This window comes from Panthera tigris, chromosome C2, assembly GCF_018350195.1.
Source record: "Panthera tigris isolate Pti1 chromosome C2, P.tigris_Pti1_mat1.1, whole genome shotgun sequence".
NCBI lineage: Eukaryota > Metazoa > Chordata > Mammalia > Carnivora > Felidae > Panthera > Panthera tigris.
Window position 1 is genome coordinate 130,645,211 of NC_056668.1, and position 15,021 is coordinate 130,660,231.

Below are 15,021 nucleotides of genomic sequence, written 5' to 3' on the forward strand. Positions count from 1 at the left end.
GAGAACCCGGTGCGGGGCTCAAAGTCAGGAACCACAAGATCATGACCTGAGCTGAAGTCAGACACTTAACCAACTGAGACACCCAGGTATCCCAGAAATAACCAAATTTCTTTGCCAATTGCATTATAATGAGCTGTCACCAGGTCTTTAACCATGGCCATTTTAAAGTCTTTTATCATTTACAGTTATTGTTTACTCTGAGGCTTTTGCAATAATGCTCCATCTTCAAGGAAATTCATAGAAAGGATTTTGACAATTACATGTGTCTAATAACCTTAAGATTATGAGAGTGACTGGGTAAGAATTTGAAGAACTAATGGAAAAACTGGATTCAAGCAGAACAACTATTAACTACACAGGACTGAATGAACATAATTTTTTCATGACTTTTTCTTTGTAACAATGCTGGTTCCTTAATCTTGCTCTCCTACCACCCCCCCCCCCCACCACCCCCTTGCCCCAGTTTTAAAGAAACCTTTTCTCTTAAGTGAACTATGACTTCAAGCAATTTGATAAAGTATACCTTGGTAAACAAAGATAAGATTACTTTTCCTCCCTACCCAATCCCTCCAGAATTCAGAAACTCTTGAGTATTCTTTTCATGGCAATACAGTTAGTTACTTGCATAAGTTCAATAAGAATCTGTTCTCCTTGTAACAAAACACCATTAGAAACACTGGTTATATTGCCAAGGCTTTGACTGGAGTGTCATGTTTGAAGAGACACGCATAGACTCAGATATGACCAGACAGCTTTAAAGACCTAAGGTTGACTTTATGGAGCCAATAAAGCCCCTTGGAAAAAGTGACCCGGTCTGGTACCTTGCTTACAGGAGTCCCAGCAGCTTTACTAGACGAGTAAGGAAGGTCACTTCCTGGCAGGTCCAGGAACCTCAGGATATTTGGGAGACCTTGAGAAGAGAGAAATTCACCCAAGCTGTAGACATTGATAGTAAAATCTGATGGAGAGTCCTTGGTTTGGCTTCTTTGCCTCAAGAGATTTTAAGAGTTTAATCTGAGATCCCTTATGTAAAGTTCCAGCAGAAAAGGCTTAAAAACAGCTTATATGATCAATTGCTATTCTTCTTGCATTTATGTAGATAATCAGGCCAAGTTTACTGCAAACAAATTAGTCTTACTATGGTCATTTTTGTAAAAAATGAGGGTGACTGCAGAGAGAAAAATTATGTTTGCACCTCTGTAGGTATTACATTCTAATCCTGGTAATTGTCTTTAAGGTTTTGTTATATACCTACAAACTGGACTGGATCCTGAATTTTTCTGGCTTTCCTTAAATAACAAGCTATGACTCTCCAAACTGACTTTTTGAATTTTCTCCCATTTTTCTGAATTGGAATCACTTGAAACAAAGACTGCCCTCAAATCTCCTTGGAAGGGGCTATATTAGGTCTTCCTTTCTATCCAGATGGCAGTCAAACTTCAGAGACTTGAACTTTGGGACGACATCTCTGAATTAAAGTGTCCCTTCAGGGGCACCTGGGTGGTGCAGTCAGTTAAGCATCTGACTGGCTCAGGTCATGATCTTGAGGTTCATGAGTTTGAGCCCTAAGTCAGGCTCTGTGCTGACAGCTCAGACGCTGGAGCCTGCTTCGGATTCTGTGTCTCCCTCTCTCTCTGCCCCTCCTCCCCCCTCTCTCTCTTGTCTCTCTCTCTCTCAAAAATAAGTAAACATTTAAAAAAATTAAAATGAAATGAAATAAAAAGTGTCCATTCAGACTCTAGGAACACCACTCCAGCTGGAGACTTCAAAATAAAAATGACCAGGAAAAGGGGAGCCTGGGTGGCCCAGTCAGTTAAGCGTCCGACTTCAGCTCAGGTCATAATCTCACGGTTCAGGTTCATGAGTTCCAGCCCTGCTTCAGGATCTGGGCTGACAGCTCAGAGTCTGGAGCCTGCTTCCAATTCTGTGTGTGTCTCTCTCTCCGCCCCTCCCCCGCTCATGCTTTGCCTCTCTCTCTCTCAAAAATAAATAAATATTAAAAAAATTAAATTAAAGGGGCGCCTGGGTGGCTCAGTCGGTTGAACGTCCGACTTCATCTCATGTCATGATCTCACAGTCCGTGAGATCAAGCCCCGCGTCGGGCTCTGTGCTGACAGCTTGGAGCCTGGAGCCTGCTTTGGATTCTGTGTCTCCCTGTCTCCCTCTTGCTCTTCCCCTAACCCACTCGTGCTCTGTCTCTCTCTCTCTCAAAAATAAATTAAAAAAAAGAAAAGAAAAAACATTAAAAAAAAATAAGTTAAAAAAAAAAAAATGACCAGGAAGAGACGTAGCTGACATCAAGGTAGATTGCTTCCTCACAAAACATGGGATCAAGAGGATCAAGAATGTTCCTTTCCATTCCTCTTTCCCTCTCCGACCGTCCTTTTCCTCATTCTTGCACCATGAAGGTCTTTGTGATTCTTTTGTCTCCTGTGTTCTGGTTTTGAAAGGTAATGCCATTGTTCCCATATCTCAGGTCACTGCAAAGGAGGTGGATAATCCAAGCTACAAACGACTATTGGATTTGTCATGATGTTGGTGATCCTGTAGTTTTGCCCATTACAAACTTTTCTCTGATTTCCAATGCCTCAGTTTCTCTGGAACAATCTCAGTCCTCTGTCATGTCAGACTCCCCAACCCTCAGGGTCCCTTTCCCTGTCTCTGATTAACAATCCCAAACCTGGGAACCTTGCATCCAGGCTCTGTATAAAGAAAGGGGTAACCAGAATAAAATCACCTGTGTAGTCTATAGACCCTGGCCTCTATGGCTGTCACTTTTCCAGTCCTGAGCCACAGACTAACCTGGAAATTACCAGAAGGCATCCATGATTCAAAATTAGCTTCCACTGGTAGATCACTGTTCTCTTGGCTGGGAGTAAGTGCAAATGAGGCTATGGTCAAGAACCTCTCCTTAACTCTTGGGGATATTGTAGAACTCTTGGGGATATTGTAGATATTGTTGCTAAAGCAATAGCTGTCCCACAAAAATCCTTAGACTCTCTGACCAAGGTTGTTCTTGATAATAGAATAGCCTTTGATTATCTTTCAGCTGAGCCAGGAGGTGTCTGTAGCAAATACCACCTGCTGCGCTCAGATTAACACTTCTGAGGAAGATGAAAAGGCTACATAAGATCACTGAATAAGCCACTTGGCTTAAAAAAGGGACTCCTTCTGGGGTTGCCTGGCTGGCTCAGTTGGTTAAGCGGCTGACTTCAGCTCAGGTCATGATCTCACGGTTTGTGAGTTTGAGCTTGGAGCCTGCTTTGGATTCTGTCTCCCTCTCATTCTGCCCCTCCCCTGCTCTCTCTCTCTCTCAAAAATAAACATTTTAAAAAACTAAAAAAAAAAAAAAAAAGAAAGAAAGAAAGAAAGAGACTCCTTGAATGGAATCTTTCTTTAACTTAAGTGATTTTGATTGGTTTGAGTCTTGGGGGACCATGGCTCCAAAGCACACTCCAGATATTGGGAATTATCCTGCTTATAACAATCATAGTAGCCTTGCTGGTGTGCTATATTGTCTCAAAACCTTTAAATGCCTGTTCCCAGCCACTAGCCAACAAGCAAATGATCTCCCTAAGACTTGAACATCAGAAAAGGAACAAAGAGAATTACCAACTTAAACAATGTGAACCTGAGGTCATGACCAGTGAATACCACAGAGATCCAGCAGAAAGATGTCACAATGTGTAAACACCACACAGAAGACTGGCAAAAGTTTCGAGAACTTCAGAACATTGGCTAGGAGTGGCACCAATGCCTTAAATTTGGATCACATCTCTCAGGCAGAAAATCTTATCAAAAGGGGGGAATTGTTAAAAAAGACACAACAGGCCCCAAATGGAGTCACTTATGCTAAGCCCATATCACCGAGCTGAGACTTAATACCCAACTTAATTGCACTTTCAGCATCTCCCAGGAATGGAATCATAAATCAGTCACCCTGGAATCATTACCACTAGTGAGGTAATCTGTCTGATAGAGCCCTGCTGTCCCCTGAAGGAAGATGACCTAGCCATAACCAATCCACTTAAAAAATATATATATATATATATTTATTTTTGAGAGAGACAGAGCATGAGCAAAGAAGGGGCAGAGAGAGGGGGAGACACAGAATCCAGAGCAGGCTCCAGACTCCAAGCTGTCAGCACAGAGTCCGACATGGGCCTCGAACTCACAAACTGTGAGACCATGACCTGAGCTGAAGTCAGCCGCTTAACCAACTGAGCCAGCCAGGCGCCCCATAATCCACCTTTGACTAGCTTGTGTTCCTGTTCCTCTCCCTTCTGCCTGTAACAGTCTTTCGTTTTGTACAACTCCACAGAGCTTTTACCTGCTGGGTGGGATACTGCCCAATTCATGAACTGGCAGTTCTGTGAGGTAGTTAAAATTTACTCAGCTGACTTTTGTTTTTTAATACCTCTCAAAAATGTGGATTTCAACCTAACAGGATTTAAGGTATTTTCCCTGCAGAGTAGTTACAATGGTTTTATTTTTAAAGAAAGAGTGAGGGGAATTGGGGGAGAAGGGGACACTATCTGTGGGAAGTAGCTCATTATGAGATAGTGAATCAGGATTTGGAGTCAGACAGACAGCAAACCTGGAGCTAAAACCTTCTGCCATAGCTTATGAGTATGTTCCAGCGATCCCACTTCTTTAAACCTCAGTTGTCTCATCCATAAAGTGGGGATAATACCACCAATTTTGTAAAGTTATTATGAAGACTAAATGGCAATGTCTGTAAAGAAACTTGCCAAGTTCCTGACACATGGAAGCCATTTAATAAAAATGTAAAGTTCCTTATTCTTGAAGGCATGATCCAAGATGTATGCCTTTTTTTTTTTTTTAAGTTTATTTATTTTTGAGAGAGACAGAGAGAGAAAGCATAAGCAGGGGAGGGGCAGAGACAGGGAGGACAGAGGCTCTGAAGAGGCCTCTGTGCTGACAGCAGAGACCCCGCCATGGGGCTTGAACCCACGAACTGTGAGATCCCGACCTGAGCCAAAGTTGGCTGCTTAACTGACTGAGCCACCCAGGTGCCCCAAGTTGTATATCTTGAAATAGCCTTACTAATATGCTGCCTTTAGGATGAGCAGGGACAAAATAATTCCAGCGTTTTTTCCTGCTCCCTTCACAGCAAATTATGAGCAGTACAACATACGTGGGAAGTTCATTTCTTTTTCTGTTAAAGCATGGAACTGTCGGATGAGGTGAGAAAATACGTCATCTTCCATTCTGAATAAAAGTTAGCAAATAAAGTTGCAGGCAAACTGAGAAGTGGAATAGGGTAGCAAGTTTGGGAATGTGCATAAGAAGCTACATTGTAGTTCATAAAAATGGGTTTTACATTTGAGTTAATGGCCTTATTTCAAAGATAAAGGTTTTGGTGTTTATCTGTCTACTGGCTCCTGTGTTTCAAAGGCATCTGTACAGTAGATTAGGAAATTTTAAGAGCAGATAACAGGATTAGAAATAGCTCAAAAGTCAACTCAGCATCCAGGTATCTCCCAGACATGTCTAACACTTCACAAAAGTAATAGATGACCTATGATGATGTGGACAAGAAGGATGGAACCCCTTCAGAAGGGACCATAATAAGCATGAACTTGTCAGCATTAAATGTAGGAAAAGGGAGTGGAAGGTAAAAGAGGCTTGATATTAAGGAAAAGAAAAAAAAAAAGCCGTGATTAAAATATAACAAAATACCTAAAATTTCTCATTGTCCCTGTTCATCAATGACAGCATAAGTATACTTAGTTATTTATCCTTATACTAGAGGGTGTTTTAAAACCCATAAAACTATGGGTACAAGTAGTTCAGCGGTCAATCAGGCTCAGAAAAGCTGGTCACTGGTGTATAAGCGTTTCACCAGAAGTGTTTTCTGGAGGTAGCTACACTTCCCTTCCTTGATAGAGGAGTACATGCTACCTGAATCTCCAGAGACATTTGATTCTGTCTTCTTTGGCCTTAAATTCCAGAGGGACATGCTCTGAGGAGTATTTTCCACTAACCAAATAAAACAAACAAATTCTAACTATGTACCGGTATCTGGTCTTTGTTCCTTAGGTATCTGAATTGTCCACCTCTCTATTGCTCATTGCACTAGAGTCCTTGACTGGAAGGGGTCTAATAAGTCACCTAATCTTCTCTTTCATGATGGAGAAACCATTACTACAACATCTCCCAAGGAGATACCCTGCCCTCTACAAATGGTAGCCCATTCCTTTCCCTCTCGTTTTTAGAAAATTCATCCTTATGATTGTATCACAACCTTTCCCTGAAATTTTTCCCATTAGTTATGGTTATTTCCTCTGGAATGTCTCAAGTGCACCTCCATTTTTCTCTACACATTAGCCTTATAGGTCTTGTGAAACACACAAAAATAAACAAATACATATAGAAAACAATCATATCTTAAATTTCTTCCTCTCAAAAGTTAACATCTAGGATCCTTTCAAGCACTTCTGTCTCAGGATAGCACTTATTATCCTCCTAATCCCTTCCCCACTGATGTCCAGGAACCCCATCCCATGAACCAATTCCACAAACCTATATTCAGTGCCTTCCATCCAACAGGCACTTTGCTAGTCATCCAGAAAATACTGGGTATCAAACAGTCTTCCTAATACATCCAAAATTGGGGCTCCTGGGTGGCTAAGCTGGTTGAGCAACTGACTCTTTGGCTCAGGTCGTGATCTCACGGTTCATGGGATCGAACCCCACATCAGGCTTTGTGCAGACAGCGTGGAGTCTGCTTGGGATTCTCTCTCTCCCTCTCTCTCTCTCTGCCCCTCCCCTGTGCACGCTCTTTCTCTCTCTCTCTCTCTCTCTCTCTCTCTCTCTCAAATAATAAATACATTTTACAAAATACATGCAAAATTACTACTGGGATAAGTACAACAAAGGAGAGTTACACATGCCTCCAAGGTAGGAAAAATCAGAAAAGCCTTCCCTAAGGGCCTTAAGATTGAATTAAGTTCTGAAGGAAGAGTAGATATTAACTAAGGGAGGATAGTGAGGGGACAATTAGAACAAAGACCCTGGCTGGCAAGTGGCAGGGGAACAGGAAGAAATAGAAGAGGGGCACTGTAGCTGGGGTGCAGAGAGCAAAAGGAGGCAAGGTATGTGTACAGCAGGAGAGAGGATCAAGGCCAGACCACGCAAGGCCTTCCATGTTGAGCAACTTTGTCTTTATTGTACAAATGAGTAGAAGCCAATGAAAGAACATAAGCATGGGTCTGGGGAGTTTCCTGTCAGGTTTGTGTCTCCTGTAGTGTGAAGAACTGATTGGACGGGCCAGCAGTGGATAGAGGAAGACCAATGAGAAAGCTACTACAGTATTTCAGACAAGAGGTGATGAGGGCCTCTGGGCTAAGGTGCTGAGAGAGAGAAGATGACAGATTGATTGAAGGAATATTTAGGGATAGAACTGAAAGGATTTGGCAATACATTAGATATTGACTAAGGGAGCAGAAAATGCCCAAGAGGACTCTTAGGTCTCTGCCTGCATGGGTAGTGATGGTGCCATTCTCTCAGATAGAGAAGACTGGGTTGGGGGAGAGGAAGCACAAGAGCGTGAGTGCTGACTAGGAAGTCATTCATCTTCATGCAAGCTACAGTTACAATTCTCAGGCATCTTACAGGTTATGGAGTGCCACAGACTGGGGGTTTGTGTCCCCTCACCTAACATTCACATGCTGAATCCCTACCCTCCGATGTGGTGATGGTACTCGGAAGGGGCCTTTGGGAGGTGATTAGGTCATGAGGATGGAGCCTTCATGAATGGGATTCCTGCCTTTAAAAATGAGACTCTGCAGGGGCGCCTGGGTGGCTCAGTCGGTTGAGCGTCTGACTTCGGCTCAGGTCACGATCTCGCGGTTGGTGAGTTCAAGCCCCACGTTGGGCTCTGTGCTGACAGCTCAGAGCCTGGAGCCTGCTTCAGGTTCTTTGTCTCCCTCTCTCTCTGCCCCTCCCCTGCTCATGCTCTCTCTCTCTCTCTCTCTCTCTCTCTCAAAAATAAACATTAAAAAATTAAAAAAAAAAAATGAGACCCTGCAGAGTTAGTTCCCTTGTCTCTCTCTGCCATGTAGGGATACATCTGAGAAGTCAACAAGCAGTCTGCAACCAGGAAGTGGGGTCTCACCACACATCGAATCCACCAGCCCCTCTATCTTGGAATTTCAGCCTCCAAAACGGTGAGAAAAAAATGTCTGTGTTTTATAAACCACCCAGTCTGATATTTTGTCATAGCAGTCTGAATGGACAAAGACATGGAGAAAACCACTGGAGGCTTTTTTGGGTAAATAAATAGCTCTTTTCTTTTTTCTGTGTAATTTCTCCCTTCAGATAGAGGACACTGTTATTGTTACCATGACAAAACAATTCAGCTTTTTTTTTTTTTTAATGTTTATTTATTTATTTTGAGAGAGAGAGAGAAAGAGAGCAAGTGCAGGAGGGGCAGAGATAGACGGAAAGAGAGAATCCCAAGCAGGCTCCACACTGCTGGCACAGAGCCCAATGTGGGGCTTGAACCCACAAACCGTGAGGTCATGACCTGAGCTGAAATCAAGGGTTGGATGCTTAACCAATTGAGCCACCCAGGTGCCCCAAAACAGTTCAACTTCAAATGTCATATTTAATAGTCAGAAATATTAAGGTTCAGCTTCATATTATTATAGCCATTTAACTGCCAATGTTACCTGTATATAATCACACAAATTCCTCCACAAAAGTAGAGTGTAATCTCTGTCCTCTATCTTACATTTTACCCAGATAATCTTTTCCTCTTGGTTCTGGAGGATTAAAGCTTTTTTCCTACTCAAGCCCAAGGACAAGGGGCAAATGCATTTAATTTCCCCCCTGAGATGTCATTTGTACTATCAATAGTATTTCATGACTTTTTTAAAGAGGCTTTAAAAAATGGGTGACTTTTTTATACTCTCAAAATATAACCAACTCGTGGCGCCTGGATGGCTCAGTTGGTTAAGTGTCCAACTTCGGCTCAGATCATGATCTCACGTCTCGTGGGTTCGAGCCCCACATCAGGCTCTGGTGCTGACAGTTCAGAGCCTGGAACCTGCTTCAGATTCTCTCTCTCTCTCTCTCTCTCTCTCTCTCTCTCCCCCCCCCCCTTCCCCCACTCACACTCTGTCTCTCTCTCTCTCTCCCTCCCTCAAAAATAAAAAAATAAACATTAAAAATTTTTTAAAAATATAACCAACTCACTTTAAGGAGCTAAAACCTCTTAACGTTCTTAAACCAAGCTGTGGTGAAACTTACATCATTTCACCTACGGCCTGCATCAGCCACTCAAAACCCTTATGTGACTTTTCAAATCTTAACATAGATTTTTGAGAGAGTATGAGGGGGGTCCTTAATTTTTGTATTGTTATTCAGAGCAGGTATAAGAGCCAAAATGAAGAACAAAGTTTTTAATGTTCAAATTAAATCCAAATATTTATTTAAAAACCCAACTTTGAGGTTAACATTCATTAAGGAGCCCAGCAAGAAATAAAAACCCAGTGACCCTGTTTGAACTAGAAACGTTTTCTTAAGCCATTGAAGAGAAACTTTAGAACAACCTCCAAAAACTTTTTTGGTTCTAATCCTTAATTAAAATACAGCTACAGTACATGCCCCCTGGTCCTCAAAGACCACTTTCCTCATTTTAAGCAGATTAATCAGAGCAGATCTTGAGCCAGATATACCCACTGTGACTGCACTGTGTGGTTTTTGCCTCATATTATAAACATTTGAATCAGCTCTTTCTACTCATTGAGACTGGAAGCATAATAGAGGGGCCATGTAGGTCATTTTTACATTTTGATCACTCATAAATATGTTCCACATACTATACGTGAGAAAGGTTGCTAAATAATCGAAGGGATTAAGGAATCCTGTAAAACACGATGACCAAGCAGAGCTCTGTCAGCTCTGCATTCAGTCTCGTCCAGGTCAATATCTGATGTCTGTATTTATATGAGGATATCAATAATAGCATGATTATATTTTCAGATAAGAATATAGAAGGATGGTAAAAAAATTGGGTGGATTAATTTTGTTGGAAGATGATATTATACTGGTTCAAGGGTCTAATTCCAATAAATACATATGTAATGTCAATATAATATCATATATATATATATATACACTACACACACACACACACACACACACACACACACACATTATATACAATATGGTTTTTATACATGTCTCTGGCCCCAAAGACTGATCTCCTTATTTTAAGCAGATACACTGTTAAATAAGACATGTCAGGTCAGCGCATAGATGATATTTCTTATTTGGAAAGAAATCTTTCCTTTTTTTTTTAAATTTTTTTAACGTTTATTTATTTTTGAGACAGAGAGAGACAGAGCATGAACGGGGGAGGGTCAGAGAGAGAGAGAGGGAACCACAGAATCTGAAACAGGCTCCAGTTCTGAGCTGTCAGCACAGAGCCCGATGCAGGGCTTGAACTCACGAATCGCGAGATCATGACCTGAGCCAAAGTTGGACGCTTAACCGACTGACCCACCCAGGTGCTCCTGGAAAGAAATCTTTCTATTGAAGAGAGCAAAGCGCCATCAGCACAGATCATCACAAAATCTTGGCTATTAATTAACCATCCTGTATTTTCCGACCCCTCATCTGTGGAACACATAGAAGAAGAAATTCAAGTTGGCAAGGCTGCTGCAGGGCAGTATAAATTGATGAACAAAAGCTCAAACTAGTAGACCCTTCTTTGTCTTAGTCTTTCATCAGGGGGGTTTATTTATTATTGACAAATTGACCTTCAGGCATTACCTGCCCTACGGACTCAGCCTATAGAATCCTTATCTCTTTGCTTGGTAGTCATATTGTCCTTTTTCTACATCTCTGCTAAGACTCACAACACACACTGGAAAGAGCACTGAACTGGGAGACAAACAGGCCAAATGCTAATCCCAGCACTGATTCAAATGAGCTGTGCGACCTTGGGCAAACTTCTTAACCTCTAGTTCCACATTCATAAAATAAATTGCATAGTTTTCCCTAGGTCTCACCACTCTTTGTTTACTAAAAATAACTGTATTTTCACCATCTCTTGCCTCACCTGCATAATAGCATCCTTAGCCTCTGTATTCCCCAACCTCCATGTTTACTCATTCAGTTATATGAATTTATCACCTACTATGTACTTTACTTATGTTTGGCACTGGGGCTAAGATGGCCAGTGAAAACAGTCATGTTGCCTGCACTGGGGTGAAAAAGATTTTTACTTAATGAAGAAAATTCTGACTGCTATAAGGAACTTGTAGGGTAACAAGAGTGAATGTAGGGACACAAATTCAAGTGCTATTGCAATGGTCCAAGCTAGAGAAGAGGATGTAGCAGGGTCGCTAGGTGAAGATGTAGGATTCAGTAACTATTTTAGAAGTAGAATTGACTAGTCTTATTAACAAGATTGCAAAGGAGGAGGAGGTGAGGGAGAGAAAGGGAGGTATCAAGGTGACTCACATGTTTCTGGTTTGAGCTTTTGTGCTGATTGATGGACCTTGGGAGTGACAGGTTTGAGGACAGAGCTTGTGAGTTCTCTCCTTCAGTCTGCAACATCCACATTCATTCAGATAGAGATGTCAAATTGGCAATTGTGTATACAAGACTGAAGTGCACTGGGGATAAATATTTGGGAGTTGTCAGCAAATAGGTGGTGTTTGAAGCCATGGGAATGGAGGAGCTCACCAATGGAGAGAGAGGAGACTGTCCCATATAAGCTCACAAACTCTCTTCTCTTACCATTTGGTGCTGGCATCCGTGAATAACGTCTCTATCAGTGGTGCTAACCTTTAAGGGCAGCATTCCCTGGGGGTTCATAGGGCCCTCAATCCTCTGTAGGATTCACTGGGCTAAAGCCAAGTCTACAGTCTACCCAGAAGTGAAGCAAATTCTCCCTTCCTCATTCAGTGTCCCACTTGGTCACCTGAATCACGTAGCAGGCTGCTGGGTCTCTAGTACTCAAGAGATCATTGCCTGTAAGCCCTGTTCATTTCTCACAAACTCAGACATCTACATCTGAGCCAGACCCTGGCCGGTCCCATGAAACCAAATACCCTCATGAATGTGCTCAGCCCACCTGCCCAAACTCATCTGAGAGCTCACTTAGGCTCAGACTGTGTCCCTGCAATGACCACCACCACCACCACCACACCATTTGAAGAATACTGTTCAAAAATGTTTCATTGTCTAATTTTCCCAACCTTCTGCATGCTCATCTAATTAATGACCTTAATCTCCTACTTAGGGACTTGGCTTTGTGAAATGCCAGCTATAATAGAGTTCAGGAATGCAAAGGATGGGATACTTGTTCTCAGTTTGGTAAATAACCTGCCCACCCACTGATTGGTCCAGCACTGTAGGAATAATAACAAAAACTACCAAACAAACAAACCCTTAGGTCAAACCTTCATGTTTGTATGACACCGAGTGCAAAGTCCTGAGGAGAAGCTTTAAACAAGAAAGCATCTGTGGACAAGGCAAGATCCCCATGACCGGGATCTATGGGGACCCTCCAGACCCCATCAAGACATGGGTAGAGGCAAGAAAGGAGGTGTGCTCCACAGGCAACTGCCTGTGTCGTGAGTCACCCCTACACCAGCCTGTGTCAGGCTCCAAGGTAGGTCTGAGAGAACAAAGAACAGGAAATCGCCCAGTGTCATATGTGTATGGGTGATGTATATACACATGTAAGCAATGGCTTACTACATACAATATAGTAAGGGACCTTATTAGACACAGACAGAATATCTTAGAAAAGGATGGGCTGTGCTTCCCTCTTCCCAGCAGAGTTGGAGAAAGGTTTTTTACGGAGCCATTTAACCTGAGTCTTGAAGGGTATATAGGCGATCTCCAGGTGGGCAAGTTGTAAGTTAAGAACAGAATTCTAGGTTACAGAGAGGAGTGTATTGGAAGGCACAGAAGTGAAGAAACAGATGGTGCGCCTGAGACAATATTCTCCCATGTGTGTGAACACAACATGGATGGGACGCAATGGTGCTAGATGGCATAAGAGAAGATTTTAGGTAGCCTGCAGACACTACATTAAATGTAGGTTTCAGGCTCAGAGGTTTCAAAGGTAACAGTATCTGGCTAGAACTTAGCATTATTCTGTTTTTATTCTATTTATTTTTCTCTTACGTATATGGTAAATGGCAGTGGTTTTCCACTTACGGTAGTTATATAAAATTTTCTTTCTAAACAAACAAGTTAAAAAGTAAGTAATTTGCTTGGCAACCGTGGTGCTGTGTGGTTCGAGATTCTGCCTGGGACAGGTGTCATGGCCCGTGCTTGCTCATCCCTGGCACAGCCACTGCACACATCCACTGGTTCACTAACAAGGGCCAGGAAAAAAGGGTTGCCTGTTATTCACATGAGTGGAGTTTTATGGAAAGAGATAGGTGCGTCTCTGGAGTTATGTGTTACTATGTGTCAAAGTGTTTGGAGAATATCAACTAAGGAAGCCTTTTCCTGATGGATGAAAAATAACTCGGGGGGCGCCTGGGTGGCTCAGTCGGTTAAACGTCCGACTTCGGCTCAGGTCATGATCTCGCGGTCCGTGAGTTCGAGCCCCGCGTCGGGCTCTGTGCTGACAGCTCAGAGCCTGGAGCCTGTTTCAAATTCTGTGTCTCCCTCTCTCTGACCCTCCCCCATTCATGCTCTGTCTCTCTCTGTCTCAAAAATAAATAAACATTAAAAAAAATTAAAAAAAAAAAAAGAAAAATAACTCGGTTATGCTCACCTACCCGTTCTAGAAGGTTATGCAGTATATTAATGTAGTGCATAATAAAAACAACAAAAAAGTTAAAAAAAAAAAGTAAGTGATTTAAATACAAATTTAGAAAAATATTAAGAAGTTAATCACACCAGGGGCTCCTGGGTGGCTCAGTCAGTTAAACATCCAACTTTGGCTCAGGTCATGAACTCACAGTTGGTGGGTTCGAGCCCTATGTCAGGCTCTATGCTGACAGCTCAAAGCCTGGAGCCTGCTTCAGATTCTGTGGCTCCCTCTCTCTCTCTGCCCCTCCCCTGGTCATGCTCTGTCTCTCTGTCTCAAAAACAAATAAACATTAAAAAATTTTTTTTTTAAAAATGAAATTAATCACACCAAACTTAGGGTAAGAATTATGACATGAACATCTGAAGCGTTAGAAATACTCTCTAAGAGAAAGGTTAGCAGTTTGCTGTGTTGCTATCACTGTGTTGGTATAGATCATTCGGAGATCAAGCATGGTAATATGGGTCATTTTTTTTTCTTTTTTAAGTAAATTCTACTACCAACGTAGGGTTGGAACTCATGACCTCCAGGTGAAGAGTTGCATACTCTACTGACTGAGCCAGCCAGCCGCCCCCAAATGGGTCAAGTTTAAAGCTAGGCAAACAGGAATTCCAATCTCCCTTCAATACTTTTTGGCTGGGTGGCCTTGGACAAGGATTCAGGTCTTTGTCTCTCTTCCCTCACCTTTATAATGAGAGTCTGTATTACAGGACTGTAAGCATTAGAGAGACAACAAATATGAGGTCCTAAAATTATAAACGTTATTAATCTTCTTTATAACTTTCCAACAAGCTTTTCAAGGTTAGCCATCATTGGCTCTGACCTAATTTCTCTAATTCTGTGAGACTGTCTGTCTGCAGAGCTATTAATTGGTTTCAGAAAAGAAATGAATGTATTATTTGTTTTTATTTCTCCATCAATTTGTATAGAAAGTTAAAAACTCAGCACAATGTTCCCAGTCGTTCTCAGGTCATCCCCAATGGTTGTCAGCTGGGGAGAGGACCACCCACCCAGTGCAAGTCCAAGAATCCACGATACATTCTCATGTTCTTTGGAATGCATTTGGTAACAATTTTTAAGCAAACAAAGCGATAAACTGCACAATCACTATAGACACATCTCTGAAAACTTACAGCACTGAGAAAAGGGGGAAAAAATCACTTAATCCACATTCCGCAGTTCCAACCCTACCCTTTCAGCCACTCCCCGCT

At 42.1% G+C, this 15,021-nt stretch overlaps 2 protein-coding genes across 5 annotated transcripts in view; one reads left to right on the forward strand and one right to left on the reverse strand.

The window, feature by feature from the left end:
- The window catches only part of ATP2C1 (ATPase secretory pathway Ca2+ transporting 1), a 169,658-nt gene that overhangs the window by 152,846 nt on the left and 1,791 nt on the right, over positions 1-15,021 (reverse strand). The gene's annotated exons all lie outside the window — the stretch shown is intronic.
- PIK3R4 (phosphoinositide-3-kinase regulatory subunit 4) overlaps positions 1-15,021 on the forward strand; it is a 199,451-nt gene that overhangs the window by 18,197 nt on the left and 166,233 nt on the right. For 2 of the 3 annotated variants that reach the window (XM_042998257.1, XM_042998259.1), the window contains 2 exons: positions 5,135-5,207; positions 8,088-8,192. The gene's annotated coding sequence lies outside the window, so the exon portion shown is untranslated. The remainder of the gene's footprint in view (positions 1-5,134; positions 5,208-8,087; positions 8,193-15,021) is intronic. The other variant, XM_042998258.1, reaches the window with a different exon arrangement.